Genomic DNA, 6,556 nt, shown 5'->3' with positions numbered 1-6,556 from the left:
GGTGCAGCCAAGTAGTCAGTCCCATATATTAGAGGGACAAGGTGAGTGAGATAATATCTTTTACTGGACCATCTTCTGTTGGTAAGAGAGACAAACAATCAAGCTTGCACAAAGCTCTTCAGGTTAAAGGTGAGCTGGTGTGTCACCTGTGGTCTTTCTGACCTAATCGTCCTGCACTGAGCTAAATGTCAAAGTATCTCTCTTAAACCTGACTGAGAGGAAGAAAGACACTCCTCACACTCCCATTACACACTAAAGTCTAGGGAGGCCCAGGCTTCAGTCCTACAGTGGGGAGGCTGGAGTGCCAGCACAGGCTCCCCAGTGCTAGGGGGTGGAGAAGCTAAAAGTCTCAGGGGCCGGATCCAGGCAAGCCCGGGGCTGCATCCAGCCTCCTGAGCCTGAGATTTCCTCACCCCTGCAAAACTCATACTAATAGAATATTAGAATTCCACTTCATTCAAAGTATCAACCTTTATTTTTGTTTATAGCATTTTCCATGGTGCCAACAGCGTGATATCTGAGCACCTGTTTATCCTCACAACACCTCCATGAAGTCTTATTTCTATTTTACAGGTGGGAGAAATGGCCTAGGTCAACTAATATGTATGAATATATTTATTCACAAGAGTGTGTCATTGGACCAATTTAATTCAAGTGTGGAAAATGTCAATAAGCAAAGTTATACACATGTTAAGTGTTTGTAGGATCAGGGCCTATTTCAAAGTCTAAGGAAGTCAGCTGTAAGTTCTCACTGACTTCACTGGGATTTAAATCAGGCCCTTTGCAGATTGTCAAAGAGCTAAGAACAATATACATCTTGTTTGTCCTATTCCAGTGCCATAAGCAAAAAAACCATCCTTCCCCTCTGCTTCAGTATGTATGATTGTACTTACTGGTTTACAATCCTTTGTTCTTGTAGGAGATATAGTTCATATTTGGATAACTGTCAGGTGCCAAATATATTGCTTACAAAAAGGCAAATAGCTGTCTAATCCTTACCATACCATTGAATGTTGTATGAATTTATTCTGTTGGTATTCTGAACCCAAATAATTAACTCATATTCTGTTCTGATAGCCAAACCATCTGCTGCTAAATATAAGATCACTCTGTGGGGAAGGAAATGCAAATAAATGGACAACATAATAATACTTTGAATACAGTAAGTATTGCTTATTAAAAATGTAGAGGCTAGCACAGAAATTCTTGCATATAATGAGACACAAAATATCTATTTAATAGCTATTTCACAAATACTCCTCATTTTTACATTTTGGAAAAATGTCTCCTCTAACAGTATTTCACTGTTATTAACATTTGGCCTTTTTTCTAGCAGTAGTTCCTCATTATAGATGTATAGTGGCATCATAATGCATATTTTTTGTTCTTGCTTTTAGTTTTTAATCCAGGAAGATATGTCATATCATGTCCTTGAATGTAATATTGCTCTAAGTTTTTTTTTCTTGGTCTAAAAGCTTCTGATGATGTATTACATTAAAAAAGGGAAATGAAATGTCTTTAAAAGCCAGGAGCCTTTTGTGTCTGGTAAGCTTTTTAGCTGTGTACGAGGGCACTTTCCTTGGTCCTACAGTTAGGCAATTTTAGCATCTGATTAATTAGTGGTTGGGGAGGAGTCAAGCTATTTTTGAGACTGTTGCCCCACAAGTAAATCCACACTGGTGCAAGATGAATTAAAATAGCAGTGCAATTAGCACTGTACTTATTGTAACACATTTGTGCAAAATGTTAGTAAGATCTGGAAGTTGACTGTAACTGTGAAAAACCTTCCTATTGCTCGGTACTTTCTAGTGCTCAGAACTTCTTAGTGTAAACTATTTACAGGACAATTAACCTTCACTTACAGAGCAGCAGCTCAGAAAATAAATATGCTGGAAAAAGCAGAAGAAAGGCAACATGGTTAATGCAAATTAATGTAATCATGAATCCAGAAAAATAAACTATTCCACTGACTCAGTTTATTTGGTTTTTTTACTTGACATTCTTAACCTTTCATTTTATTCCAATGATTCATATTTATTCCCCTTTTTTGTTGTGAGAAGATTTTGCCAAAAAGACATTTTAATCATTTATTTCTTGTCTCCTGAAACAAAATAAAATCAAGACTGGAGCTATTTCACGATAAAATGTGCTGAATACACTAGCCCTTTTTTATTGTGACTGAAGTCTTCTTCTTCATGTCTGTGTGCTACAGACAGACATATTTCTAACCAGGGCAAATTCAAGTACAGCTTTCAGACTAGTCAAACCCAAGAGACAGGCAGAAGGATAGTCCTTCTTCAGCCGTTCTTCTTTCAGCATTAGCCTTCCCAACTCAGGCTCCATCGACCTGTCAGAGACATCACAGTGATTGACTGCCCTGGCAGATGTGCCGCTATAACAGGTAACCTGATCATCCAGACCCATCTGTCTCTCAGTCCTCTTCAATTCACACTTTGAAAAATATTAGAGATTGGGGAGGGGTTGGATTCTTTTGTTGTGATTTTTTTTTAAGTAGGATATCTGTATTTTACAAAAGGTTACCCTTGGGTAAATGAATGGTGATCTGCAGTAGTTGATCCTACTGGGAAGAGCTGACTAGTACTATTTCAGTATCAGGCTTTAAGATTTGCATTAACGATGTACAGAGAATTCAAAAAACTTGATTGCAAATGCATAGTCTAAAATCGAAGACAGTTCTTTAGAACTGCAGTGGTAATAATAGAATGATGTTTGAAAGCTAACAGTTCCAAAGCGAGTGAGACAGATGGGCTGTTTAACTGTGCTTAGTGAGAGGAGGGGATCTGATTCAGTGGGAGCATTTTCACGTCTTCTCTTCAGTGCCCACAGCCTGGCAAATGTTGTGACATCATTAAGCCGAACTGCTGATTTTAGATGGGACTGGAACAAGAACGGGCAGGGGTAACTCAAGCTTCATGCTGAAATGTAGTTAACTAATTTACTAGTGTCACTATTTCTGATAATTACTTTTCACCAAAATATTTTGCTGTGCTTGTGTGTAGAGGATTTCATTCTGCAAGTCAACACCCCAAGTGTTGTAGCCTCACAGGATCTATCAACAGCTTCTATTAAGAGAGAATATAATCTTGGTGAGAGCAGTGGCTAACACTTCTCCTTTCTATTTCTCAGTAAAGTCTACTGTATACTTACTATCAAAGGATGCACATTGGCACAGATGACATAGTTCACAATATAAGGGGAAGTAACATACTGAAGCAAGCAAAACAAGGTAAAATGAATGACAACTGACAAAAAAGCAAGTGAACTCAAAATATTTTTTTTCAAATGAGAGGAATAAAAATATGCTAAGTGTATACATAAGCAGTGACACTCACAGAATAGGAAGTGATAAATAAGTGAGGGTGGGGGTAGGAGGGCGGGGAAGAAGGAAAAGCCACAGAGACTTCCAAGATGTATCTGTTCATTGCTTTTGGATCAAGATAAAATCAAAAGCTGACATGGCACTGGAGAGCTAACACAAAACTAAATATTATACATAGGAATTTATTACATGTATTACTTTATTACTTTTAGTATTTAACAATTTGTTCCCAGATTTGCTCACATAGCACCTTCTGTTAATAGTAAATGTGATTTGAGTACATACTGATTCATGATCCAATTTGAAGTTGTAACCCCCCTTCACTTAAACTCTTTGAAAAAATAAGCAGTTTCAAAAATTCTTCTTTAAATCCCAAATCGTACCCATTCCACCACTGATGAAAAGGGTTTTGGCATATGATTCTGCTGCCCAGGAGACCAAAAGCTGACATAGTATCTCCAGCACTTCTCATGGACTATGGAACCCAGCATTGTGGGAGCTCAAAGGACAGCCACACACAGTGCTAAGTGGGGCATGGGCAGACATGGGTCAGATTCATGGCTATGTGGATCATCCAGTCCTTCTCTCTATCAGCTTTCTCAGCGGCATGGGAGACTAGGATTCCAAACACCCTTGTTCTCATGTAGTTCCTAGCAAATTACACAGGTTGGGGAAAGGGTCAGGTTTGGAGCTGTGGGTCTGATTCCACCTCTTGAGGTCCCATAATGATGTATGAACACCAGCTATAGTTGTAAGTCAGTGTGATCCAATATGAGTTCAGCATTCTATTATGATAGTCTTTGATATGTACATTGGCAAGTTAATATAAAAATACCTGGTTCCTCCCAAAGCACAAACCTGAATTTTTTAAAGAAAGGACTTATTATTTTGCATTGTTTTTTCCATATTGCATATAACTTTCTCTAAATGAGATTTTGTCATAGCCAAAAGGCAGAATACATCAGCTACTATGCTTCTGGACAGCAAGATCACACATAGCTTAAAAGGTCAGGAGTCACACCAAGTTGCACTGAAAGTATTTCCAAGTATTATATTATAAATCTTGAATATTCTGAGTTTATCACATCATTTTCTGTCTCGATAACAAACATTAAAATAAATATCCAAATTTGCATGTATATACCTAGTCTTTTCTTAGAAATTCATAGATCAAAGAAATGACATTGTTTACATGCTAAGATCTTTATTGTTGTAGTAGTGTATATATACATAGGACTGTTCTTAAAGATGGCTCTGTGATGTGCAAAAATGTGAAAAAAGAAATTCAAATAGTTACACGAGGAACTAAAATATAAACATTAGTGAAGTATTAAATTAACTTTTATGTTGCCGTAATAAAATAAAACTCCCACTCAAATCACTCTATCTTTAACTGCTTAGCCCGCAATCTTGCAAAGTGAATTGTGTGAGCAACTCACTTTGCCACATGGAGCCCCAGTGAGAGCACTGGGGCTCTTTACAAGTGCCTGCAGCAGCACCATTACAGACTTGAGATTTGTGGGGTAAGTCCTACCTCCAGCTCCATTGTCACAGTGAGTTTCCACTATGAAAGCAGGTAGAATCAGAGTGGTCAGTGCAATGGGGTTGGTGTGGAGAAGAATGGAAGGAAGGTCAGGAACTGAGGCATGGCATGTGCTACTATAGCCTCTCTGGATTCCCTGTCCTGGCCACTGTGGACAAGGAAATTCATGAACCAGTGACACAGGAGGGATAATTTAGCATTTAGACCTATACACTGTTCTGAGTCCAAAATTTCCATTGACATAAATGGGATTACGTCTGCTTTCCTAAAACAGGAATAAAGACAAGAAAAGAGAAGTTGACAAAGTGGATCACCAGTATCATTCTGCCTCTTTCCGTTCATAGATTTAACCAAGAGAGAGATGTTGCTTCTCCATTCCAATTTCACATATTTATTCTTGTTTCTAAATATTATTACTGGTCCTATATTTTGGTCTGGAATTTTTTTCCCTCCTTTCAGATTTAACTTTTGCATTAGCATCATTAGGTGCAATGTGGATACAGCTATATTGATGTAGTCAGTGAAAATATGGTTATAGCTTTGAAATGCATTTGACATCATCATCCGAGTGTGTAGTGTTGTACCTTAGAAATACATTTTAAAATGTTCACTGAAAAAATAGCATTCATGATAAAGATTAAACTCCATTTTCATAGCTTTACTTGCAGTGTTATATTTAAAAAGCAGTGGACTCTGATGGATGCACTAGGGCTGAAACACCCCTGAGAACCTGTGTAAGTTTCCATGTCACATTAAATGTTCTGTTCCTTTAAAAAATCAGGACCAAGCAGAGTGCTGCCTTTTGTGCAAACTCATGCTGATTTTAGTGGGACTACATAAAGTAGTATGTGCTGCATTCAGTAGTAAGTATTTGCAACGCTGGGTCCTACTGTCTTAATAAATGGCCAGAGCCTCTAATGGTTCAACTCTTTAGAGTTCAATGGTATTAAGTCAACAGAGAATTTAACCTGTGAAACTGAAGAGGGGCCCAAGTACTTCATAGATTCTTATGTGAATCCCTTGCAAAGGGTGAAATTCACATAGTAACAAAACCAAACTTTAGGGAGGGAGAGGCGATCAAAATTTACATTTTTCAAATTCTAAAAAAATATTTTTCAAAATTTCCCTTTGAGGTTTTTACTATGTTCTAACGTCCAGAGCCTTGCTTGCCTCTGTTTTCTAAAATGCAACTACAGGATTGCATACAATCAACTCTGCCCTTGTAATATTATTGCCAACTAATTATACCAATAGAAGGAGCTGAGTACAAATTTGATTTTAGCAGTTTAAAATAAGAAAAGTATCTTGCACTTATATTAAGAGCAAGTTCTGTACATTCAATTATTATTAGCAAGCACTCCACCTACTGGTTCAAATTATGCTAGGCAAGTGATTGAAAAATGTCTCAAAGACATTCTAATAAGAGCTTTCCTGCATAATATACAAACATTACAGTCCCAAAAATATTAAATGTTTATATACCTTTTATACTTCCAAATCAGGGTGTTTGTATGATTTCAAATTGCTGTTCACAGTCATTAGAAGGATTTTTTGCATTTATTTTCACAAATTACCATCCTAACAGTAAAGTTTACCAACCTTAGCTCTGAACATGAGATGAAGCTGGGTGAATAAAAGGCAAGATACAGACAAAGAAACCTGAGGCATTTACA

The 6,556-nt window shown here is 37.4% G+C and overlaps 1 long non-coding RNA gene across 1 annotated transcript; it reads left to right on the top strand.

The window, feature by feature from the left end:
- The first annotated feature begins 2,817 nt into the window (after nucleotides 1–2,817).
- LOC112545714 (uncharacterized) lies at nucleotides 2,818–5,506 on the top strand. Its single transcript, XR_012903168.1, has 3 exons — nucleotides 2,818–2,919; nucleotides 3,148–3,247; nucleotides 5,158–5,506. It is a non-coding gene; the product is annotated as an uncharacterized LOC112545714 (long non-coding RNA).
- Nucleotides 5,507–6,556: the final 1,050 nt, after the last annotated feature.

Source organism: Pelodiscus sinensis, chromosome 4 (genome assembly GCF_049634645.1).
Source record: "Pelodiscus sinensis isolate JC-2024 chromosome 4, ASM4963464v1, whole genome shotgun sequence".
Taxonomy (NCBI): domain Eukaryota; kingdom Metazoa; phylum Chordata; order Testudines; family Trionychidae; genus Pelodiscus; species Pelodiscus sinensis.
This window is presented reverse-complemented; position numbering and strand designations above follow the sequence as displayed.